Source organism: Gossypium hirsutum, chromosome D05, assembly GCF_007990345.1.
Source record: "Gossypium hirsutum isolate 1008001.06 chromosome D05, Gossypium_hirsutum_v2.1, whole genome shotgun sequence".
Classification (NCBI taxonomy): Eukaryota; Viridiplantae; Streptophyta; class Magnoliopsida; order Malvales; family Malvaceae; genus Gossypium; species Gossypium hirsutum.
The window spans coordinates 25,050,314-25,077,821 of NC_053441.1; the positions used below are offsets into that span (position 1 = coordinate 25,050,314).

Here is a 27,508-nt window from a genome sequence, read left to right on the forward strand (position 1 = left end):
CCGCATGAATCCTAGGTCGAGAGTACATGCCTCGATGGAGTCATTATCAACTTCAAACCCACAAAATGGCTGCACCACCTCCCGATAAGTATGGTTCATATTATTCTAGTGCTTTCATTAACGTCATCTTTTATACACAAACACCACATTATGCACTACTGTACCATGTATCAATACCTTCTGCAAGTGTATTTTTTGCACCACCTCCATCCCCAGCACTATATAAAGCATCAATGCCGAAAACAACACCGACGTGTTCGCCATCTTTGACAATTCTAACATTTTATCCGCAATTGGGTTATGCGACACCATACACTTATTCGCTGATAGTATCGCTAACACCCCCAACGCTATTGTTCTATCAAGGTGACTCATATTCGCAACCACCTGTTATTCGAATGGCCAATATACGATGGCAACCTAAGACGACAAAACACTCAAGCACTGAGGAACGAGAAGAATATGAATATTGAGGTCGAGGTCGATGTAAAGATGAAGATGACAAAGATGATGAGCTGAAACCCCAACTACGAAAAAATCCTTCTCGCAACCGACACTCATCGGGTTGTGGCACACATTTGGCCCGGCGTGAATAAAGTGAATATGTGAAATAGAAATGTAGTGAATGTCTTTATGTGATTCAAAGTGAATAAGCAATATGACACAATGTGATATATGGTTTGATATATCAAGTGTGTTATATGAAAGCGATATGTGAATAAATGTCTTAGTGAACTCAGAGAAAATATGGTATATGATAATGAAATGATTTTAGAATTGAGAGAGGTTGAGGGTTCAGATAGGAACTGGGTTGGTGGTATGAGGGTTTAGAAGGGATTAAGAGAGGGGTATTGGGTTATATTGTAACGACCTGATAGTCATGAGTGTCGAAAAGTGTATTTTCGGGACTCCGTTTTCGTAAATCAAACTTATTTACGAAGTTAGTTGTGTAGTTAATTAGGTTTTGGTTAAGTGAATTTGCATGAATTAAGAGTAATCAGGTAAAAGGACTAAATTGCATAAAGTGTGAAAGTTGAATTATAGATTAAATAAAAATTAAAGGGACTAAAGAAACAATTATGTCATTGTCTTAAAATGAGGCAGCATAAGGTGTATATTATTATAAAAAATTAAAGTTAAAATATATATTATAATATTATAATATGAAATCTTAATTATTAAGTATATATATTATATTATAATAATAAAATAAGTAATAAAAAGAAATAAAGAAAGAAATATAGAAATGAAACAGAAAAAATAAAGAAAGAAAAAGAAAAAGGGAAAGAAAGAAAGGAGAAAGATAAGGTTAGGGGTTTCAAAGTTTCCAAGTTCAATTTGTTAGTCAATTTAGTCCATTTTTCTTGTAACTTTTATGTTTTTGGAATCCCGGTATTAAGTGTTATCCGACCCATGTCGAAATTTTAGAAATTATTGAGTTTTTAAGTGTTGTTAATGTTGAATAATTTTAGCATTAGGGATTAAATTGATAGATTTTTAAGCTAGAAATGAAAAAGAATTAAATTTTAGAATAATTGTAAATTTTGAGAAATAGGGACTAAATTGTGAAAAATTCAAAATTTAAGTGAAAATAGGGAGTTAAATTTAGTATAAAGTGGAATTTGCATGAAAATAAAGAATTAAATGTGAAGAATAAAAATTAGTCTCGATTTGGGACTAAATTGAAATTAATAAAAATTAGTCTCGATTTTGGGACTAAATTGAAATTTAGGCAAATATTAAGTAAAAATTTAAATTGTATTGATGTATTTTAATTGTTTTAATTCCGTAGCTAATGTCGTACTGGAACCATTGACTAAAAAGGGGAAAGATAAAATTGACGTCGAATAGCTAGAAATTCCTGGTTTGTATTTCTATAATCCGAACCTAGTTATTAATTGTTGTAATTCAATTTAATGCATATGGTAAGTGTTTGAGGTGAGTATTTAACATTTTGATAGTTGATTGAAATGGATTTAATTGGTATATAAATTATGAATGTATTAATTATTGAATTGAAAATAATATATGTGCTAATGTGAAAGTTGGATATTAATTATTATAGATTGAATTGAATTCATGTGTATATGTGATTATATGAAAAATTTATGAAAATTTATGTTAGATATGGTTTGTTTTTGAAATGTGAAATTAAACCCTATTGACTGTATCGGGTTGAGTCGGATATAGATGGCATACCATAGGATATGAAGAGTTTAGGGATTTTTTCAACTTCGAGTCGATGAGGCACTGGGTGACAATTTGCTTCGGTTTAATCGACAAGACACTGGGTGTCAATATATATAGCGTTGGGCGCATATTACTTCGGATTTATCTGATGAGGCACTGGGTGCCAAACTGGTGTATTGGTTGGACCCGTGTATCCGTCCGAGTCCGAGTCGTGTTAATAGGGGTAATTAAATAAAACGGTACTATGATTAATATTTGATGATATTGTATGTGAATTGAAAATGGGATACTGATTTGAAACATGAAAATGAGATACATGAGTTATGTACTCATGAATTGGATATGGAATGGATAATGTTATTGTTTAAATGATATGTGGATCAAATTGTTAAAAGCTATTATATAGCAAGTGATGAGAATTGAGTATGGCATGAAATGATGTATTTATGAGTTGAATATATGAAATGATGTATTCATGAGTTGAGTATTGAATGGTTAATGCCATTGTACAAATAAATGTGGTTTGATATGTGAATAACTATTTATATAGCAATTGTGTGAAGTAGGACATTGTTTAACAAATGAAATATGATAGCATATGATAGTCATGATACTAGACATTAATATGTGCTTAAAATTCAATTGTGCATATTATATTATCTTATTTTTAAATATTCGGATTATAGAAATACCACTGAGTTTTACTCAGCATATGGTTTTGCTTTTTGTGCGCAAGTTAGGTATTTAGTTTTTGATTGCCGATTCAGCATCCAACAACGATCCTGAACTCTAATGCGGTGATGTTTATCTTTTGTGTCGGCATGTACCTAGGGTGTCTAAATAATAGTTATCTTATGGATTGATTGTAAATGTGATTATAAGTTTAATATTGGTTTGGTATATATATATAAACATGTGGTTGTGTTTGAAACCATAGTATGGTACGGTAAATTGAATCAAAGCTTGGTATGTGAACGTGAATTTAAGTTAATGTTTTAGGTAGATATAAACTAGGCCAAATTGATGGATTTTAGCATGCTTATAATTTTAATTTGAATGATGCATTGATGATATGTTTTGATGATATAAATGTGGAACCAATGAGGGTACATTGGTTAGGCACCTAAGATGATTGTTTTGGCATGTTTTGAATCTGTTTGATCTGTAAACTTTGGTAATTCTCCGTAACCCGGTTCTGACGATGAATATGGGTTATGTAATGACCCATTTTCAGTAAATCGGAATAGTGGTTTCGTAACCACAAATCCGAGTTAGAAAGAAAATTTATTTTAATATTGTGGTATGATCTATATTATGATAGGAAGGTTGCATGAAAATTTTGATAATAAAATTTTATTGATTATATGGTAAAATTTATTTAAATAGATTAAATAAAAAATGCATTATCGGGACTTTGTTCCGGTAAATCAGATTTGTAAATATTTATTATAAATATTTACTAAGTTAGTTGTGTGTCTAATTATGTTTTGACTAGGAGAATTTGATGTAATTGGAAGTAATTAGGAAAAATGGGTTAGATTGAAATAAGTGTGAAAGTTTAATTATAAATTAAAGAAAGTTAAAAGGACCAAATAGGCAATTAGGCCTTTTTCTAAAATTGAGGCGGCATAACGAATGAAATATCTAAGATTTTTTTTTAATTTAAGTCATATATATTATATATTATGTTATTTAATTAATAAGTAAGTTATTATATTATATTATTATAATATTATATATATATAAACAAAAGAAAAAGAAATGAAAAGAAAGAAACATAATAGAATTCGAAACGGAACGGGGGAGAAACAGGGGAGAAAGAAAGAAAGAAAGAAAGAGTAAAGAAGAAAATTAAGGTTTTTAAGGTTCAATTTTAAATTGGTAAGTCAAAATAAGTCATTTTCTTGAAATTTTTGAGTTTTTATGATTCTAGATTAAAATATTAGTAGGTATATGTTGAAATTTTGAAAGTTAGTAGAATTTTTTTTTATGTAGTTTATATTGAATTAGGGGATGAATTAGAGATTGAATTGATGGAAATTCAAACTAGAATTGGGAAAAGGATTAAATTGAGAAATAAGTTATAAGTTTAATGTAAAATTGTAAGAAATTCGAAATTAAGGTTTATTAGTGAAAATTTGAGAGTTAAGTCAAGTTGTAAGTAGAATTTAAGTAAAAATAAGGTATAGATCGTGATAGAATTAGAAATAATTTTAGTTATGAATTAAATTGAAATGTTAGCTAAGGTAAGAAATTATGAAATTATTATATCATATATGTTTATTTTTATTAAATAATATAAGAAAGTTATTTGATTGTTTTTCTATTATATAAATGTTATGTGTTTTATATGAAATTTAAGAGAAAGAAAAGAAAGGAAAGGACCTAATTGAAGAAAAAGGGAAAGAGAAGGCTAAAGAGTGAAGGAAGATATCATCTCAACCTTTTTGTTGTAAATACTACAAGATTATTTTTTTTAGAAATTATTTATTTTAAATGCCTATATTATAGTATAGAATTATTTAGAAATAGAATAAAATAAAGTAAAATAAAAGATTATGGAACTATGAAATTTGTAGAGAAAATTATATATGAAAAGTATATAGTGGTACATTGATTGAACATGAAGTAAATATTGTGACAAAAGTATATATATGTGAAAATGGTGTGATAATTGTGAATTGTGAAATGTGTACTAAATTGTAATGATGGAGAAATGAGAAATCTTTTTCGAAATAATTCTATAAAGTATTTAATTGAATGAGATTCAGTTTTAATGCCCAAGTAGATGGAATTTAGAACTACCAGGATATTAGTGGCATGCCATTAAGGAACTTTAGTGCGCTCTCTGATTATTAGCACGTTAGTGCTCTCTAATTATTAGCATGTTAGTGCTCTCTGATTTTAGCACGTCAGTGCTCTCTGTTTAGCACATTTGTGCTCTCTGTATAGCACTTTAGTGCTCTCTGTTCATTAGTGCATACCAATGCACCTCTGTATTTGTTCCGAATATCCGGTGTGTTCTATAAAATCTACTTTGGGCTAAGATTATGATTTGTGGATAAAAGCGAATCATTAAAATGCTAAGGTAAGTTTTATGAAACTTATACGTACGTAAATACGTAATAACAGAAAGAGTTTGACATATTTTGTTTATATTTACTTATCTGTTTATTTCTTGTAGTGCTTACTAAGCCTTCACCGGCTTAACGCGTAGGTACAGTTTGACTCGAAGAGATAAAGTCAAGATAGAAGATCTCTCATCTCATCACATCCTCAAAAGCTTCAAAAATAGGTACCATATTTTGAATTAAAATGACATGTACATAGACAGTCAGTTATGCTTCCATGTGATAGGAACTAAAATGTAAACTCTTGAACTTCTATCTATTTTTAGGTACTTTACGTATTTTGGTATATATATGAAATGAATTAGTAAAATTATATGTATGTTTGCAAATATGGTTGGTAAGTTAAAATGCTATGTATAAATGTTTTAATTAAATAATATCTAGCTATAACCATTTTAGCACCAAATGTAATAGCCTTATACTGGGTCAGTACGATTAGACCAGGTATAGGGTTGTTACAGGTTAGGAGTGTTACATATATAATGTGTTTATTGGAGTTCTCATTATCAGAGTTCCATTATAGGCTAGGAGTTTGTGTTTGTCCTAGATATCTACAATGCATCAAATTTATTGAACTCCTCTGAGATTCACTAAGGACCGCAAAAGTGATATGTGAATGTATAAGCATTATAGTGTTATATGTATTTTAGTAATACATGTGAATTAATTGTTAAATGAAATATGTGAATTAAGTGTTTATGTTATGTTTGTGATATGAGAAAAATATTTTGATATGTGAATGTGAAAGTTGATCAGCGACTATATCTGTTAAAATAAATAACTATAAGTTATAAAGTTAATTTAAATGATTTTATATTTTGGAAATGAATTAAAACTTTAAGTATATCAATGAAAAATTTTTGTGAATAAATATTATTAAAATAAATTAAATAATATATATAAGGTAAGATTGAATTCAATTGAGTACATATTAAGCTATTCACAAAAAAAAGAAATACAAATTAATCTATTGTAAAATTGTACTTTAAAGATAATAAAGTTACAAATTAATCTATGGTAAAATTGTACTTTGGCCCCAAATGTAAAAAAATATATTTAGTACCTTCAAAATAGTGAAATTATAAATTAGTACATGGTAATTTTACATTTAGATCTCTAAAAAAAATTTATAATTTAGTTCTAACTCTCCTAAAATATTTTTTGGCCTCACCCCTAAGCTCAACTACTTATAGTTTTTATTTTTATTTTTATACACTTTCTAGTTTTTTTTTATAATTTTAATGGTTTTTAATTTTTACTATGCATATATATATTGAATTTTTAAGATATTTTTTCTATTGCAATAAAAGTATAATGCATGCCCTTATATTAGGAGCTAGATTGCAATTTACTCCTTCTATTCAAAAAATGGGCAAGTTAGCCCTTATACATTAGATAAAAAAGCAAACTGATCTTTTGTTAAAAATTTCATCCATTTTTGTTATTCATGGCACGTCGCATGTCACTATCTGATTATTTCGTCAACTACGCTAGTTTTTAACAACATAAATGGATGAATTTTTTATCAGAAAAGATCAATTTCCTATTTAATCTAATGTATAGAGACTAGTTCGCCCATTTTTTGAGCAGAAGGAGCAAAATGCAATCCAACATCTAGTATAGGGCTTCCATGATACTTTTACCTTCAATTGCCATGTTATCAACCACATCATCAACCATGCCATTCATCTATCAGCTTAAAGCAAGGTTATTTGAACTGGACCAGACCTATCAATCGAATCGGGAATCGACTGGACTATTGGTTAAGAGAAGGGCATTTAACTAATTGATCTGGGAATCAATACAAACTAGTTGAATCGAACAAAAAATCGATTAAACTAGATTTTTATTTTTAAATTTTTAAATTTTTTAATGATTTATTTAATCGAATCGGATGGACTGATTGTACCGGTTAGACTGAAAAACCGATGAACCAACCAATTCGACCGGTGGCCTAATTCTAAAATCATTGACTCAAAGTTAACGAGGTCAAAACTTCAACCGAAAAAGATAATTCAAATGGCTTAGTTGATTGTTATTTATAATTTTTGACTTGGTTGACACATTTTTATAATTTTTATATTTTTTTTATAATTTCATAAAAAAATATTTAGATATATTCCTATTTTTTTTGTAATTTTATTTATAAAATTTAATAACATTTAATAGTTTTTAGGATTTTTAAAAAATAATTTTTAACTGCTACACTAACAATCACATTATCCATCTAGTCAACGGAAAATTAATAGCGTCAAAACTTAAATGGAAAAAGTAATTTTAAAAGTTTAATTAATTGCTAGTTTTTAATTAAGACGGTATTATTTTTTAATCAGTGACTCAAAATTATTTATTTATTTATTAATGGTAGGATTTTTATCTATCTAATATATATACAAATTAAAATTCTCTCTAAAAATAAATAAATAATAAATTAAATATTTAATCGAAAACAATTGATGTCTTAATAAAAAATAACCATCATTTAAAGTATTGAAATTATCTTTATATTTTTTTTAATAATTCTAATATTTTTCCTACTTCCACTTAATTAGCCATGTCAGTTAACATCGAGGCTTCCACCAAAAATATAATTTTGAGAGCTTAAATGATTATTACTTCTCAATTAAGACATAAATTAAGAGTTGTTTTCTTTTTAAGGCTGAATTGATTATTCATTTATTTTTAAATATTTTTTAATTAGAAATCCAACAAATGTAGAGGAGTTTTTTTAAAATTAGTTTTAAAATAAAAGAGATAAATATTAAAATTATACATGAATTTTGATTTAATATGTAATGTTATACATGAATTTTGGTTTTGTGTGACTTTATATATGAAGTTTTGATTTAATTAAAATTTCACTAATCATTAACAACATTATCGAATAAATACCATTTTACATCGATATATTGCATATACAAACAATTATATCAATCTGATACGAAAATAAATGTATTTATTTAAATGTGTGTAATTGAATCAAAATTAAAACTTTATGTATACATATAAACCATGGCTCAAGTTTCATAAATATAATTGCGGTAAATTAAAATTAATATACTAAATTATACATTGTACAAAAGTTCAGGTATAAAACTTTAAATTTATCCCGAAATAAAAAAATCATTTTTAATTTAAATCAAACTTGATCCGAAACTTTTAGGCCCAGTGTAAGAAGATTAGCCCCCTAGTTTACGGCCCCATATTCTCTCTGTTAGCTTTGACTCGTCACCGTCCGGTAATTTTATAAAACTCTCCTCCCCAAAACGCACCGAGAAACTGTCTATAAAACGAGGTCGGGATCGGAGAGCATCATTGCAAAACCCTAATTCACAAATTAGCACGTCGGCCGCCATCGTAGTTTCTTCAGCCTTCTGTTTGATCTCTAGCTGTTTTCATCATCAACCTGCTTCTTTTCCGATAAATTCTTCATTTGTTTTCTCCATTTGTTACTAAACGTTGCATTACTTATTTTCTATCAAAATGGAGGCCAAATGATGAACATTCGAATCGAATAATACTCGAAAAATTTCAAAATCGAGTATCATGATTTCGTTTATTTGAATAGGAAGATCTGATGCCTCTTTATTTCTTTATTTATTTTGATTTTAATCTTTTGCTTGCAATTTGTGAAAGAAGCCAATGATGAAACTATTTGAGACTTTCTGAAATGCAGTTCTATCTGTACTGCATGAATTTGTAGAAACTCATGAACTAGGACGGTCTGAGGCTTTCTTTAAAAACAAAATAAAATCCGTATTTTCTTATTTAAGTGGTTTTACTTTAGCTCTGTCTGTGTATGATGAGAAATCTTTGAATCAGTTATCCCTGTCTGAGTTTTTTGGATGAGATGTTGATATCTGACACAGACAACTGAGTTTTAGTTTTAGTTTTAGTTTTTGCTCTGTTTTTTTTAAATGTGGTGCTTAGACAGATGAATTTCAGAGTATTAATCTCGATTTACAGAGGTTTTGAGAGACATTGAAACTGAATTAAATTTTAGTTAAGTTGATATTTGCCCAATGATGGAAAACTCATTGAATGGAGCAGTAGGACTGATTTTCGTGTTAGAGCATTTACTATCTTCATCTGTTCAATCTTTCTTTCTTTCTTCCTCTGTTTCTCTTTCTCCTTCTGTTTCTGTTACTCTATCTTCTCTGGTTTCTATCTATAGTTCTCTCTCTCTATATCTGTCTTTTCTCTTATTCTTACATCTCTTTTTTCTCACAGCTGATGATTGGTAAATTCTTTTAACGAAAACCAGTTTGTTAATACTGCGAATGACCTGATATAGCTATGAGATCTGAGGGCTTTGTTCAACATTTTGAATGTCGGGGTTTGTCATCCAGAATTTGATTTATAGTAATCTTGTTTTACATTATAGGGATAAACATTAAATTGATAGAATGTTTTGAAGTATATCCATTATCGAGAATTTTAGATATTAAAATGAAAATTTTTATAGTTTATAGTCAATGGTTGGTATGATCTGACTCTGAAATTGCATCTAATGTGGGCTCGTTTTTCTAATCATTGATGATTTGTATCTGATAACATTTGACTTGAAGAGGCTTTGTTCAAATTTGAGCCGATGGTTGGCCTCAATACATTGCTGTTTGTTTTTGAGATGTTTCCTTGTCTACTTATCATTTGTTTTTGCAGATGTTTTTATTGTTTTGGGATTTGTATTTTATTTGGTTCCCTTGTGGATTAGAAATATATTCTTTCCTGAATTTTCTATCAAAATAGTGTTATATGCATGATTAATTTCTTATTAATCTCCTCGCTATATTAATATACTCAATTTTTATTTGTTAAATAATTTATATGGTTAAAATGTAACGTATTAATATGGTTTAAAGATTTAAAAAATTATAACAAGATGTTTGTTTGAATCGACTTTAGAAGAAAATTTTAAAATATTTGTTTTATTGGGTTTAATTAATACTGTATAAATATGATAATAATTAATAATGTTAAAATTGTTTTTTTATAATTAATAAAAATTAAATATATTGATGAATAATTTAATTAATTAATTAATTAATAATATTTTAATTATCAATTCAATGGTCAATCTTACATAATTAGAATTTAGATTCATATTAAATTATACTTGTTATTTTAGATTAATTATATTTAATATTTGGCACTATAAATATTTGTATTAGATTCTAAAAAGGTGTCATTTTTATTATTATATGAGATATTTAGTAATTATTATTTAATATTAATAGTTTTACTATTATTTGATTTAAACAATATTTACATAATTATGAATGTTGTTAAAGGTGAAATGTTAAAGGAATGATTTTTTCTAGGTGAAATTTTGACTTTTATTTGAATGACAAGTTACTTTATCCAATTATTTAATCTTTTATTTTTGGTTATTTTATTCCCTAAATTGTTTATCAAATTTTATATTTTTATTATAAATTAAATTAATTATCATTTAATTAGAGAATATATTTTTGAAAATTATAGAAATATTATTTAATAGATTTTAAAATTAACACGTGTGCAACAACAGTTTGTGTTTGATATATATCACACTTTATTTATTTAAATTCATATTAAAAAATATATGAATAATTAAAATATTTAATAGTTAATTAAAATTTAGATTTATATTTTTTTGGTTAAGTATTTAAAAAGTGTTAAGATTTACTCCATTATTGTTTCGTTCATTAATATCCAATACAACGATCATTACCATTCAAATGTGTAAAACTCATGTAGCACCCATATATTAAATGTGAAAATCAATTTGTGAAAGAAGATTAAACATGTATTAAATATTAATGGATGAAAAAGTAATATGAATGATGATTAAACATGCATTGAATATTAAATGTTAGCCATCACGAATACAACCATGCAAATCTTGTGTAATGGGGCTTCGACTTAAATGTTCAAACCAGTTAGGGGAATTAGACAGGGTTGTCCTTTGTTACATTATCTCTTCATTCGGTGCATGGATTGGCCGTGTCAGGTAATTCATTCATCCATTAACTCTGGCAAATGGATTCCAATTAGATTGTCGAGATTAGGACCTGCACTTTCCCATCTATTTTTTGCGGATAATTTGGTTATTTTTGCTAGAGCTGAGTTGGAACAAGATAAACTTATTAAGGAAACCCTAGATATTTTCTGTGGCTTTTCTGAACATCATATCAATGCTCGCAAAACAAATGTTTTCTTTTTCTAAAGGCGTTGATGACGTTCAGGGGGGAGACTGTGTGGTGTCATCGGATTTTGTCAGGTTCAGAATATTGGTTCATATCTAAGAGTTCCTCTCTTCCATGAAAGAATCACTAACAACTCCTTGAGATTTATGGTGGAGAAGGTCAAGGCCAGGCTTCAGCATTGGGAGGCAAAATAACCGTCTTTAGCTGGTAGAGTCGCGTTAGCCTAGTCGATATTTCTCACAATTCCTAGTTACTTTATGTAATCATTGATGGCCCTAAAATGTATCTGTAAAGAGACTGAACGTATTGCTAGACAATTCATATGAGGGAATTCCGGAGGGGAAATAATTGGCTTTTGTTAATTGGCAATCAGTTTGTCAACCAAAGGCTTGTAGAGGGCTTGGGTTGCGACGGTTGTCAGATCAACATACCTATTTTATGTTAAAATTGGGGTATAATATTCTATCCAATACTGATTCCTTGTGGGTTTGCGCCCTCCTTACAAAATATAGGATGGAATAAGGTATTCCTTTGAGTATTTGTAAGGGAAATTGTTCCTTCTTATGGAGAGCTCTTTTTAAGATTTGGCCTCTTCATCGTGAGAACATTCTCTGGTCTATAGGAAATGGAAATAACATAAGATGTTGGAAGGACATGTGGATTCCTGGAATTGGGTCTCTTATTAGTTTTATCCCAACTCGGAATAATACTGATGAGGACTATGTGCTTAAGGAGATGGTCATAGAAAATGGATTTTGGAATTTTGATCTATTTTAGATTTGGCTACCAAAGGAGATTATTAACCGTATTGTGAGCATACCTCCCACAAGTCCCTTTGTGGGTCCAGATATAGTGGCTTGGACGGGTACTTTGTTAGGGTCATTATTTATCAAAAGTGCCTATAGGGTGGTGAAGGAGGATACGTGGAATCTAATGGATAAGCTGTGGAAGCTGTCATGGAAATTTCAAGGTCCTAGAGGGTTCGTCTTTTTATTTGGCTGGTTCTTAAGCAACATTTGCTTACGTAAGTAGAGAGGTGTCGACGTGGTATTGAGACTAATGATTTCTGTTTTGTCTGTGGGTCAGTCTCGGAGGATGTCATCCATGCTATTAGAGACTGTAGATTAGCGAAAGATGTTTGGACTCAGGTTGTACCAGTTGAGAAACAAGAGTTTTTCTTTTCTAATGATTTGCAAGAATGGTTTTTGAATAATTTGCAGAATCGTCAAGATTTGGTCTTTGGAGGGGCTGAATGGCCAGTCTTCTTTGGTCTAGTTACTTGGCGTATTTAGAAAAATATAAATCTCTATATTTTCCAAGGTTCGCCATGGAGTGTAGAAGAAATTATTAAGGGTCGTTTAGTTGGGCCTAGTAGTATGGGCATCTTCCCAAGGTAAGCTCTAATGTTGGGCAAGTGATGGGGGGTGGAAGTATAATCGATGGGTAAATAAGTGCATTTAAGAACTGATTGTAACACCCCTAATCTGAATCTGTCGCCAGAACAGGGTTACAGAACATTACCGAAATTTACAGATCAAATAACAGGCATTTCATATCATCTAGCATTTATATCAGACCTTAATCCAAATTCATCATATTGTCCCTTATGTGAGCCATTGAAGCTCAAAATACATGTTAGAAATAAGTTGGGACTAAACCAGGTACTCAGAAAATTTTTCAGAAAACATTAAAAATTTTCAAAAGTGCAGGAAACACACGCCCGTGTAGCCAAGCCGTGTGTCTCACACGGTCAAGAGACACGCCCATGTCTTAAGCCATGTGGGCATTCGAAATAGGGACACACGACCGTGTCCCAGCCCCTGCCCAAACTTGGGAGCTCTCTAACTTGGGTCACACAGCCAAGTCACATTGCTCATATGCTAGGCCGTGTGAACAATTTTGAGTATACTGACTTGTACAGATTTTTAAAATATAGGGGACACACGACCTATAATGGCCCAAATTCAAGGTTATCGGAATAGTGGTTTCGTAACCACAAATCTGATTTAAAGAGAAATTTATTTTAATATTTTTACATGAATATTGATATGATAGGAAAATCGTATGAAAATATCGATAGAAAATTTTTATCGATTTAGTGGTTAGATAGAAAAAGAAATTATTGAAGAAATTGGGTAAAAACAAGGTTTCGAGACCTTGATATCGTAAAATTGAGTCAAAAATATTTTTATAAATATTTATGAAATGTTAGAAATATGGTATTAATATTTCGTTAGAAAATTTTAATGTTTGGGTAGTCAATTAAGTGAAAAAGGACTAAACTGAAAAATGTGTAAAAGTTACTAGAATGATTAAATAGCTCAATTGTTAAATAAGGAGGGACATAAATTGAAATAAGCCCAAAAGGAGATATTTTGGGCGGCATAAACTGAGAAAAATCAGGAGAATTGGAGAATTAAGGGTAAAATTGGAATATTGCAAAATTTACTTTAAAAGTTAGGACTAAAGTGGAATTATCTAGAGTTCTCTTTATTTTTCTGCATTCTCATCAGCCAAAAACGTCCTAAGGGTTTATTCAAGCTGGTTTTTCATAATTTTTGCACCAAGTGAGTTAATCCTTGCCTTTTTCTTGTAATTTTTGTGTTTCTAAGACTTTTACAACTAGGTCCTATTACTAAATTCATTAGTTTTTGATTTTACGAATGAAATTGAAAGTTGCTATGAATATGTGCTGGAATTTTATGATGAAATAGCATGAAATTGAAGCTTTAATCTGTTTATGAGATGATTTTATTAGGTAATTTCAATAGAAATTGATTTGTAGGACTTAATTGTGAAAAAGTTTGGAATTAAAGTCTAGTGCTAAAATTCTGACTTCCAAAGGTTATAAAATAGTTTAAAGTGATATAATAAAGTGTTAATTGAGAAAAATCAGCTCAATTGAGAGGTTAATTGAGCAGGGATGAAATTATCATTTATTGAAAGCTTAGGGGATAAATGGTAATTAACATCATACACTAAAACAGTTTTGGACAGCAGCAGTAGGTTAACTTTGAAAAATCATCAAAAATTTTATAAATTGAATTAGAGGATGAATAAAATATGAAATTAAAGCTTATTGAGTCTAGTTTCTTACAAAAGAAACGGTGTAAGCAATGAAATTGTAAATCATGAGATGTAGATTTTGTGAGACAATGTCAGAATGAATTCGGATTCCTCTATTTTGACTTTGAAAAATCATTAAAAATTGTACAAAAATTATTATGAGTTATAATTTATATGCTTAGAATCCTTAATGAGTCTATTTTTAAAAGAAACACACGGAAACATCATCCGAATTCTGTACAATGAGATAATTAATTTTTAGTGAAGTGGGGTCGGAACTGTCAAACAGTGAAACATAGGAAACTTTAAAGAATAAACTGTACTTATTGGCTAAACCAAAAATTCTAAAAATTTTATGATAAGAAGATATGTGAGTCTAGTTTCGGGAAAAATTAACGAATCTTAATTTGGAGTTCCGTAGCTCAAGATATAAATAATTTAGTGACTATAACTCAATGAGTCAGCTTTGAATGTATTATAAATAATAATGGAATTATAGAGAATGTTACATATGAAAATGAAATGTATTATATTAATGATTAAATTTATTTATTTAGATTCAGAAAATTCAAATACGAAGCTAGATCAAGGAAAAGAAAAAGTTCGGGATTAGTAGATTTTTGTTTATGAACAAGTATCGAGGTAAGTTCGTGTAACTTGAATTATATTCTTAAATGCTTGAAATGTTTGTTATTAATGTGATCATGATTTGAATGTTCATTGTATGAACATGGATGAAACATTGATATAGTTGATAAAAAGGGGAAGAAATCCAGGTTGAATGGAAGGAAAATTCGATGGATCTTTGAAAAGGAATTGAAGGTAAAAAGGTTCTAGCCCGGACGGGTGATCTTATTCTGATATAGCCCTCCCGAAGAATATGTGGAAAATGGATTTAGCCCGGACGGGTAATCTGAATTAGAGTCTGAATTTAGCCTGGACTCGTAATTTAGATCCAAGCTCATTAGAGTAATTGTCATTGCAGGGGATTTAGCCTGGACTGGTAATCCCGCTGTAAGGATGAGGTTCGCGGGAGTGTGCTCTCTGAAATAGAAATGTGTGCACATGAATATGAATTAACGGGTCCGAAATTGTATACTAAAGTGTACCTCTGAAAATCCATCGAAATTTCGAGAAATTCAACGGGATAAATATGAAAAAATAACAAGGAAATGGAAATCATGGTATTGATGAGCTCATCAATCATGGTATATATTATTGATACATTGAAATTATTGGACTAATTTGAATGTTGAGTTTGTGCATGATAGGGGAATAATGTATTGAATGGATGTATGAATGTTTATTGCATCGTATTGAAAATATTAGGTAAGTATAAATCTTGTTACATGAGCTTACTAAGCACAAAGTGCTTACCCTGTTTCTTTTTCCCCTATTTTGTAGTGTTAAGAGCTCGGAGGTCGGATTCGGTCAGAGACGTATCATACTATCAACCTCAAGATCTCGGTATATAAATAAACTTTATTTTGGAAATCAATGGCATGTATAAGCTAGTAAAGTAAATGTTAATGTGAAATGAATGTATGGTTAGCCATTAGTGTGACTAACAAATTTTGGTTTTGGTATGTGATGAGGTTATTTTATGAATATGTTAAATCCATCTTAAAAATATGTTGAAATGGATTGGTTGTGTTGAATTAGTCTCGATTTAAAATTGCAAGGAAGGTTAGAAATTTATAAAGAGGTTATATTGAGTTCAAAAAAAAAAAGAACTTTGAGATTTTGCGAAAAATTTATTCGGTAAAATCTGGTAATGCCTCATACTCTATTTTGGCGACGAATACGGGTAAAGGGTATTACACAGCCGTGTGTCACACACGGTTGAGACACACGCCCGTGTCTCTGTCCGTGTGGACAAAATAGGTCATTTTTCTAGCCATATTTCTCACTCAATTTGTCTTCCACCTACATTAACACTTTGAGTAAAGGCTGACTTAGGCGAGTTTGGACGAACGGATCGCCTAAGGCCGCACGGATCACGAGACAAAAGGTCTAGCCCCGTGACAAGTGGTATCCGAGCTGTTGGTTCGAACCAAGTGATGTCCGAGTTATTGGTTCGAAGGCACCGTTGGGATGTCTTTAACACATCAACAAGCCACAACAAAGCAATCAAAACAAGCCATAATCGTGTCCTAAACATAATATATCAATACATACCAACCATAACAATGCTATATATACATACCATATAAAATCCAAACAAATGACTAATCTTAACAAAATATTTATATGCCAACATTGGCCAATTTAGCCTATACATGCCATTATAATCAAAATAATTTACTATATATACCGAAATGGGATGATGGATAGTGTGATGTGGCTTTGACCAGCTTCCAACCTTAACGAGCTTTCGAGTTACTATAAAACAGGGAAAATAAAACAGAGTAAGCATTTAATGCTTAGTAAGTTCCTATAACATGGAATTTAACTTACCATTTAATCACATTAAAGGTAAGCATTCTAAGCATATTCAAATCAAATTGGCCAAAAGCCCTAACACATATCCTCATCAACTATGTTAGTTATGTATTTCATATGAATATCAAGAAACATGTATGAGCTCAACAATAATCAAATTTCCATATACATATACTTTCCACATCATGTGTCCATATAACATGTACAAATAATATCCATGTATTTCAAATATAATTTCGTAATAATTCGTCTTGAATTCAGATTGTCTCATATTATAACTTTTCCCGTTGAACCATTTAAATATCATTGGATACATGGGTAGTACATACGAAGTGTACAAATCTGCAATCCATCAATTCATATACAGTTATGCCCATATGAGCATATAATGGGGAAACTCTTTCGAGCCATGAAACGGGAAGCTTATGTGAGCCATATAACGGGAAGCTCTTGCGAGCCAATTATTGGGAAGCTCATACGAGCCATAAACGGGAAGCTCAAGAGAGCCAAATATCAAGAAGCTCATGAGAGCCATGTAATGGGATGCTCATAAGAGTTAAATAATGGGATGCTCTTGCGAGCTGTGGTGTGTCCACAACACATGCAGGACCACAACCAATCGGGAACCCTTAATGAGAATGTCATTTGTATCCATCAAATTTCTTAGATTCAAACGGGATTTGATACTTGTTAGATATCTTTGGATATGTGATCAATATTTATACATTTCATAAACATAACATTCAATTTAACATATAAACATATAATTTAGTTACACGAACTTACCTCGACAAGTGTTCGTATACACAAAAGCTACTAATCCAAAACTTTCTCTTTTCCTTGATCTAACTCCGTATTGTGTTTATTTGGATCTAATTAAGCAAAAATAAGCTTGATTGAGCTCAACTATCATGACTAGGGTTTCCATGTCTTATTTTTAGGAAAGATGATGAAAATGATGATATTTTTACTATTTAATTCATTTATCATCTTTTATTTAATCATCTTTTTAGAATTAACTTTAATAATTTACTAATTTCCAATGATGAATAATTATTCTTATCTACTAACTCCACTAAATGGTCTATTTTTCATATAAGGATCTCAAATTTTGAATTTCATAGCTATTTAGTACCTTTAGCTACTAGAATTTAACTTTTTCATTTTATGCAATTTGGTCCTTTTCATCAAATTAAACATGTAATCGGTAAAATTTCTTAACGAAATTTTCACGTGATATTTCTATCATACTATAGACCATAAAATAATATTAAAATAAATTTTCTTCCGGTCATTTGTGGTCCGAAAACCACTGTTCCGATTTTATTGAAAACAGGCTGTTACACTGATAATTTGGTTGAGGTAGATTCAGGATATGTTGCTGTAGGGGGGAGTATTGAGGGATGAATGGAGGAAGTGGATTATGGGTTTTAATAGAAGATTGGGGAGATGTACTATATTTGAGGCAAAACTATGAGGTATTTTAGATGGCTTGTCATTGCTACAAGGAAGGAAATGTGACAGAGTATTGATGCCAACATATAGTTTGGAAGTCATTGAAGCAATAAAGGAGTTCAATTCGAAGACTTCCAACTTGGCATTGATCAGACGAATTTATCAACATCTGAAGACTGTCGACCATTGGTTACTACAATATATCCCAAGAGAGGAAAATAGAGAAGCTGGTTGAATGGTTAAATTGGCTTTTGACAAAGAAGAAGGGCTAAAGTTGTTTGTGGGATGCCCTAGTTATTTAGTTTAATTGATTGTATTTTTTTTTCACCAAAAAAAAGTAATAACCAAACTCCTTTAAAAACTCTTATAAAAATGATTAAAAAGACAAAAAAGTCTCGTAGAGATTAATTAATGACGTGAAAGTTAACGTTATGTGTGACATGGTAACTGGCATAAAAATAATGATGTAACAATTAACTTGACACTTGACATTAAAAAATGTTGACATGGAGAACTTAATTTATTTTTTAGAAATTATAAAAATTATAGAAAAAATAAATATAGAAAAATTATTTTATAAAAAAGTGTAATAAATTTAAAAATTTAATAATATTGAACTTTTAAATAGTTTTCTAAAAATTTTCTAAAATTTGTATAATTTCAAGTAATTTTAAAAATTATTTTAATAAAATGTTGCTATCCCCCAACATTTTATTATAGCTTAGTCGATCATTTTCAGCTTTAATTACATCACTCTCTTCAGCCAAAATCATTACTCATCACTCACATTAACTATAGTTGTTGGTAGGGATAGGACTAATTGGCGAATAAGTTAGATTGAAAACTCGTTAATTATCGGTCTAGACGAAAAATTGAATCAAAATTTGAGCAGATATTTCAATATTTAACTGAGCTAAAAATCGATTTAGCTTTTTAATAATTTTAGGGGGGATAACCATGGAAATTGGAGAGCAAGAGCGAGGGGTTTCCTTTGGCGCCAAAAGGCGGTCGTCAGTGGCGGTTTGAGGTCAGGAGCATTGCAGACAGAGAAGCATGAAAGTCTAAGTGTGAATCTAAAATAATTCTCAGTCCTGTCATTATCAACCTTTAAATTTCTCCTATTCAACAACAATCAAAAGATGGCATATGCAATAAAACAATCAACTCCGAAAATGACTGGTGTTTCCATTAAATCATCTTGACATAAAATAGGATCAGTGATTAAAGTGATTTCATGGATTAAGTGCATTATTCATCCTAACTTCTCCACAAAAAGCTTGCTTGCAAGGAAGAGTAGATGGATTATAAGAGGAAAACATAATGCCCCCACATTATTTTTGGCTGATCTTGGAGCTATAAGTAAGCCATTGCTTTTAGTGTAATTTAAACCCTACATTTTAATGGAGAATTCTAAAGCAGTAATCAATGCCATTGTAAGTAAAAGAACTGAAACAAGTAGAGAACACAAAACAGCTGCAACAATCATGTTTTAGACATGAAAATGATCGAGGGATGTTTTATAGAAAGCCACGATGACCCCTACTGGCTATTTCAATCACCATTTTTGGCTTATGGACACCATATTATACGTGCTGTGAATAAATTAGTCAATTGCTTTTACTTAGTGGGAACCCATTAAGACACCCTCCGAGTTAGGCTCCATACATGTTTAAATTGAAGATTTAAGAATAATTAAAACCTATGGTCCTTGGACTTGTGTGCGAGTGTTGGAGCACAAAGTGAATATGATAAATTCAAATCTTTTGTAAATACACACTTTTGTCTGTAAAGGACATTTATTGATACAACATGGTATATACTAGTTCTATAAAAGCAACCAACTATGTCAGATTATACACACGGGAAGATAAAATATTTATGAACATATAAAGTCTAAAGCATAAGCATTTTTCTTTACTGCTACTGCAATTTGACCCAAATGCCTTTGCTGGGAATGCCTTGATGGACCACAAATAAAAGATAAAACCCTGACGGCGCAAGATTACCCGAACATGGTGTCGTGACATCAATGTCATACGTTGCTTTCCCCAAAGCCGCCACCTTGTCGTTTCCAAGTACAAGCAACCTTTGATTCATAGAGAATGAATGTGTGTTGAAAGCCGGCGCCACCATTGTTACCGACACCTGGTTTTTAGCTACTTTTCTGGTAATCACCACTCGAACAGTTAATTTTGTGCCGTATTTGATTCCGGACATTGACTTTGGAGCAGTGATTGTGGGTCTTATGTTGTTGAATTTAGTGTCTAAATATGCCGGAGAGAATGCCTCTAAGCTTAGTTCAGTAGGGAAAAGAACACCCGTGAGGTTGTAAAATGCGTGAGGATTGCTTCCTCCTACTAAAACTCTGCCATCACGAAGCAATGCGGCTGTGGAATGGTACAAACGTGGAACGGTTGTCGGATTTTGTGTCTCGAACCGTGTCCCAATTTTGTTATCAGGCTTGTACTGTTAACATTAATGGGAGACAACATTAATGGCAAACAATACAAAGTGGTGCAAGTTTAGCACCCTAAAGTTGACTTTGAAAAAGTGGCATGGGATAATTTTTTTTTGGTCCTTGAGATAATGGGCTATTTATTGTTTGGTCCTTGAACCTCAACTATAAATAGGCCTTCTCATTTCTCATTTCAATCATCCCAACCAATCTTTCTCTCTTAGTTTTCTCTCTTCTCCCATTTGAGAATTCTTAAGGAATTCTATTTGTTTGTAATACTTTGGAGATAGTAAAGTTATCATCTGGTGTTAGTGCCCGAGGACGTAGGTATAATTTACCGAACCTCGTTAAATCTCTTGTGTTCTTTCTTCTCCTATTTTTCTTTCAATATTTGAGGGTATAATAGTAGTATTTAATTGTGCTATTAAATTACTATAGAAGGGATATTCTGTCTAAGGAAAGACTTGGTATTTAAGAGATCCATGTGATCCACCTCTCTTCCCTGGAAATTGAACTTTGTGTGATTTTTTAGTACAATAATTTACACGCTTCCGACCCTATTGGAACAACAAGTGGTATCAGAGCCGAAGGTTAATCGTAGTATGCTCTGTGGTTGCAGTTTAAACTGATCTTCCACATCAGAAAAGATTTCCTTAGGTATATTGAAAGATTATGGAGAAAACGGTCGGTGTAGGAGCTTCAACATCGTCCATGTGGACAAGACCGACAATTGCAAATGCAAGATTGGCCGTGGAGATCTTTGATGGCACGGGCCATTTTGGTATGTGGCAAAGTGAGGTTCTAGATGCCCTTTTCAGCAGGGTCTAGACATTGCCATTGATGAAGAGAAACCAGATGATGTACAGGAGAAAGATTGGAAGGCGATCAATCGGTTGGCATGTGGCACAATTCGATCATGCCTTTCTCGAGAGCAGATGTATGCTTTTTCAAAGGAGACTTCTGCAAATAAGTTGTGGGTGGCACTTGAAGAAAAATTTTTGAAGAAAAACAGTCAAAATAAGCTCCACTTGAAGAAAAGACTGTTTCGCTTCACATACGTCCCAAGTACCACAATGAATGATCACATCACCAAATTTAATCAGTTAGTCACTGATTTACTGAATATGGATGAGACATTCAAAGATGAAGATTTGGCTTTGATGCTGTTGGGGTCACTTCCTGAGGAGTTTGAGTTCCTAGAAACTACTCTACTTCATGGCAGGAGTGATATATCTCTGAGCGAAGTCTGTGCGGCCTTATACAGTTATGAACAGAGAAAGAATGATAAACAGAAAAACTCAATCAGATATACAGAAGCTTTAGTAGTCCGAGGTCGTTCATACACTCGGAAGAAAACTCAAAAGGGGAGATCAAAGTCAAAGTCCAGACTCGGGAAAGATGAATGTGCTTTTTGTCATGAGAAAGGCCACTGGAAGAAAATTGTCCAAAGCTGAAGAATAAGGGAAAAGATGCTGTAGATGCTTGTGTTGCTAAGCATGATACTAGTGACTCTGAACTATCACTGGTTGCATCATCATCGTCGTTCCATTCAGATGAGTGGATATTGGATTCGGGTTGTACCTATCATATGTCCCCTAACCGGGAGTGGTTCTCTGATTTAGTAGAACTAAATGGAGGAGTTGTTTATATGGGCAATGACAATGCCTGTAAAACTGTTGGGATAGGTTCAATCCAATTAAAGAATAAAGATGGATCAACCAGAGTTCTGACTGATGTTCGGTACGTGCCCAGTTTGAGGAAAAATCTCATCTCATTGGGAGCCTTGGAATCCAATGGTTCAGTTGTTACTATGAGAGATGGGGTTTTGAAAGTGACATCTGGCGCACTTGTGATATTGAAGGGCATCAGGAAAAATAACTTGTATTACTACCAAGGTAGTACAGTTATTGGAGCAGTCGCTGCAGCTTCCGGTAACAAAGACGTGGACTCAATGCAGTTGTGGCATATGAAGTTGGGACATTCCAGCGAAAAATCCTTGCAAATTCTGGCAAAGCAAGGATTGTTGAAAGGTGCAAAGGCTTGCAAATTAAAATTTTGTGAGCACTGTGTTCTGGGAAAGCAAAAGAGAGTGAAATTCGGCACTGCTATCCATAATACAAAAGGTATTTTGGAATATATTCACTCAGATGTGTGGGGGCCTTCCAAAACACCTTCGTTGGGAGGAAAACACTACTTTGTTACTTTTGTTGATGACTTTTCCAGAAGAGTTTGGGTGTATACCATGAAAACTAAAGATGAAGTGCTTGGAGTTTTTCTTAAATGGAAAACTATGATAAAAAACCAGACTGGCAAGAAAATCAAGCGGCTTAGGACGGACAATGGAGGGGAATATAAAAGTGATCCGTTCTTCGATGTGTGCCAAGAGTATGGTATTGTTCGACACTTCACAGTTAGGGATACACCACAACAGAATGGAGTGGCAGAGCGTATGAATCGAACATTGCTGGAGAAAGTTCGATGTATGTTGTCCAATGCTGGGTTGGGCAAGCAATTTTGGGCTGAGGCTGTGACATACGCTGGCCATCTTGTTAATCGTTTGCCATCATCTGCATTAGAAAGAAAAACTCCTATGGAGGTATGGTCTGGAAAACCGGCTACAGATTATGATTCCTTACATGTGTTTGGAACCACTGCATATTACCATGTGAAGGAGTCAAAGTTAGATCCGAGGGCAAAGAAAGCTCTCTTTATAGGAATCACTTCTGGAGTGAAGGGATTTCGTCTTTGGTGCTTAAGCACAAAAAAAATGATCTGTAGCAGAGATGTTACCTTTGATGAATCTGCCACATTGAAAAATGTAGCAGATAAAGATATTCAGACGAGCAATACTCCACAGCAGGTGGAGTGTACTCCAAAACAGGTAGAGTTTGAGCAGATGGGGATTTGCCCAGTTAATAAGTCTAATTCTCCAGCCACAATGGAGGAATTAGAGGTTGAAGAGGTTCTGACCCAAGAACCACTAAGTACACCAGAACCAGTTGCAGTTGCAAGGCCACGGAGAGAAATTCGTAAACCTGCTCGATTTACTGATATGGTGGCCTACGCCCTTCCCGTTGTTGATGATATTCCTATCACTTATCAAGAAGCAATGCAAAGCTTAGAAAGTGATAAATGAAAAAGCGCCATGGATGAAGAAATGTAGTCTCTCCGGAAGAACAATACTTGGGAGTTGGCGCAATTACCGAAAGGTAAAAGGGCAATCGGATGCAAATGGGTATTCGCAAAGAAAGATGGATCTCCTAGCAAGAAGGATATTCGCTACAAGGCAAGATTGGTAGCTAAAGGCTACGCTCAGAAGGAGGGAATTGACTACAATGATGTATTTTCCCCTGTTGTGAAGCATTCCTCCATTAGAATTTTGTTGGCCTTGGTAGCACAGTTGAATTTGGAGCTAGCTCAACTTGATGTTAAGACGACTTTCTTGCATGGTGAGTTAGAAGAGGAGATCTATATGACTCAGCCAGAAGGATACACAGATGCTGGTGGTAGAAATTGGGTTTGTAAGCTTAACAAATTGCTATATAGATTGAAGCAATCCCCGAGGTAGTGGTACAAGCGATTTGATAGCTTTATGAGAAGGCAGAAGTACACAAGAAGCAAATATGACAATTGTGTATATTTGCAGAAGCTGCATGACGGATCTTTCATTTATCTACTCTTGTATGTTGATGATATGTTAATCGCTTCGAAGAGCCAAAATGAGATAGATAAGCTGAAGGCTCAGTTGAATCAAGAGTTCGAGATGAAAGATCTAGGTGAGGCAAAGAAGATTCTCGGCATGGAGATAAGTAGAGATAGACCAAGAGGCAAGCTCTGTTTAAATCAGAAGTAATATCTGAAAAAGGTATTACAATGTTTTGGTATAAATGAAAACACAAAACATGTAAGTACCCCACTTGCTTCTCATTTGAAACTTAGTGCTCAATTATCTCCGAAGACTGAAGATGAAAGAGAATATATGGCGAAAGTCCCATATGCTAATGCAGTTGGGAGTTTGATGTATGCGATGGTGTGTACGAGGCCTGACATTTCACAAGCTGTTGGAGTTGTGAGCAGGTATATGCATGATCCTGGAAAAGGACATTGGCAAGCTGTGAAATGGATTCTACGGTATCTTCGAAAAACCGTAGATGTTGGTTTAATTTTTGAACAGGATGAAGCACTTGGTCAGTTTGTAGTTGGATATGTTGATTCCGACTTTGCTGGTGATTTAGATAAACGTCGTTCAACTACGGGGTATCTGTTTACTCTTGCGAAAGCCCCAGTAAGTTGGAAGTCTACCTTACAGTCTACAGTAGCTGTGTCTACTACAGAGGCAGAATATATGGCAGTTACAGAAGCTGTTAAGGAGGCTATTTGGCTTAATGGATTGTTGAAAGACTTAAGAGTTGTTCAAAGTCACATAAGTTTATATTGTGACAGTCAGAGCGCTATTCATTTAGCGAAAAATCAAGTCTATCATTCAAGAACCAAGCATATCGACGTAAGATATCACTTTGTGCGGGAAGTCTTTGAAAAAGGAAAAATTCTACTTCAGAAGATTCCGACAGTAGATAATCCCGCAGATATGATGACCAAGGTGGCAACAACAATCAAGTTTAATCATTGTTTGAACTTGATTAACATCCTGAGAATTTGAGCACCTTCAGGTGTATGGCGCTCGAGAGTGCATTTATAGGCACTACAAAAGATAACTTTATCGAATTTGGGGAGTTGAAGGAAGTGTGTGAAGATGTGATTATCCTAATCAAATCTTCAAGGTGGAGATTGTTAACATTAATGGGAGACAACATTAATGGCAAACAATACAAAGTGGTGCAAGTTTAGCACCCTAAAGTTGACTTTGAAAAAGTGGCATGGGATAATTTTTTTTTGGTCCTTGAGATAATGGGCTATTTATTGTTTGGTCCTTGAACCTCAACTATAAATAGGCCTTCTCATTTCTCATTTCAATCATCCCAACCAATCTTTCTCTCTTAGTTTTCTCTCTTCTCCCATTTGAGAATTCTTAAGGAATTCTATTTGTTTGTAATACTTTGGAGATAGTAAAGTTATCATCTGGTGTTAGTGCCCGAGGACGTAGGTATAATTTACCGAACCTCGTTAAATCTCTTGTGTTCTTTCTTGTCCTATTTTTCTTTCAATATTTGAGGGTATAATAGTAGTATTTAATTGTGCTATTAAATTACTATAGAAGGGATATTCTGTCTAAGGAAAGACTTGGTATTTAAGAGATCCATGTGATCCACCTCTCTTCCCTGGGAATTAAACTTTGTGTGATTTTTTAGTACAATAATTTACACGCTTCCGACCCTATTGGAACAACAAGTACAATACCGGGTTCAAAACCGGGTTCCGACCCAATTCCCATCCTGCTGTTCCTGAACCTGCTCCATTGATGAGCAAGACATTGCCGTTCGGGAGCAATATCATGTCACCCATAACTCTAGCTAAAGGCATGGTCTCCATGACCCACTGTGGATTCGGGTCGGTTATTTTGATCCTGACACAAGTATTCAAGGCTCCAATGAACTTCCCACGTACAGCTTGAACATAAGATCCTTTTGGAGCACCCCCACAAACCAATACTTCAGCTTGAATGGTGCCGCTTCCAAGTTCTTCAGTGGAAGCAAAATGGCCGAACCAGTGCTCGGGTAGCTTCTTGGATCGCCGCCTGGAATTGTTGGATACGTCTTCACTACTTTGTTTTTCATATAATCAAGCAAAATAGCTCGATTGTTGGCGAAAATAAATAAGTTCCCATCAACGTTAAGAAACACAAAAGGGTAGAGGTTGTTCTCAACTCCTCTCTCACTGGTTTGCGACAAGAAAGGCAAACTGAACGTGTTGGCGGTAATAGTTTTAGGAACGAACTCATAATTAAATTGTCTCCGACCACCGACAACAATTTATCTTCCATCTGGTAAGATATGGTTGGAGGCGTACCATCTTTTGGCCGCCAATCCATTTGGTGTCTCTTGCCAATCGTAGGTGCTGCATGGGCTAAAAGTCCTAACCCGTCGTTCGCCGTCATTAAAACCACCGGTTTGGACCAAATTACCATTCGACATGATAGCCCCTGAAGAGCACCAAACGTCGGTTTGAACCATAAGAGGCCTGAACGTATTGGTTAAAACATCGTACTCAACTGAATGAGCCGTGCAATCCACTTTAAGAGCAGTGTCAGATGGGTCATTGCGGCATTTCCCGTTTGGCAACGGCAGTTTGGACGGGCCAAAATCAGTCCTATCAAACACAACAACACGGTCATTCCTGAGGAGTTGCATGTGCATGGCGGAGACGCCAATGCTTTTTTGTAGAAGTTGCCATCGACCGTCAGCGGCGGCGGTGAGGAAACGGTGACATTGTTGTGAGGCAAAGAGGAGTTGAAGGATTAGGACGGAGAAAACAAATGGTGTGGCTGACATATTAGATTGGGAAAGGCTTTTATTGGTTTTGTTTTTATTGCTCAAGGCTGACTGTTGGGGTCCTATTTATATAGACCTCGTAAGGGAGAGAAGCAATGGAGGTTTGAGAATCCCACACGCTGGTTAGTGAAA

The 27,508-nt window shown here is 33.0% G+C and overlaps 2 non-coding genes and 2 pseudogenes across 2 annotated transcripts; 3 read left to right on the forward strand and 1 right to left on the reverse strand.

The window, feature by feature from the left end:
• Positions 1–8,821: 8,821 nt before the first annotated feature.
• LOC121218054 (small nucleolar RNA snoR64a) lies at positions 8,822–8,902 on the forward strand. The gene has a single exon (XR_005914321.1). It is a non-coding gene; the product is annotated as a small nucleolar RNA snoR64a (small nucleolar RNA).
• A 57-nt stretch (positions 8,903–8,959) lies between these two features.
• LOC121218055 (small nucleolar RNA snoR20a) lies at positions 8,960–9,052 on the forward strand. Its single transcript, XR_005914322.1, has one exon. It is a non-coding gene; the product is annotated as a small nucleolar RNA snoR20a (small nucleolar RNA).
• A 60-nt stretch (positions 9,053–9,112) lies between these two features.
• Positions 9,113–9,192, forward strand: LOC121218048 (uncharacterized; annotated as a pseudogene).
• An 11,177-nt stretch (positions 9,193–20,369) lies between these two features.
• Positions 20,370–27,359, reverse strand: LOC107904970 (aldehyde oxidase GLOX-like; annotated as a pseudogene).
• Positions 27,360–27,508: the final 149 nt, after the last annotated feature.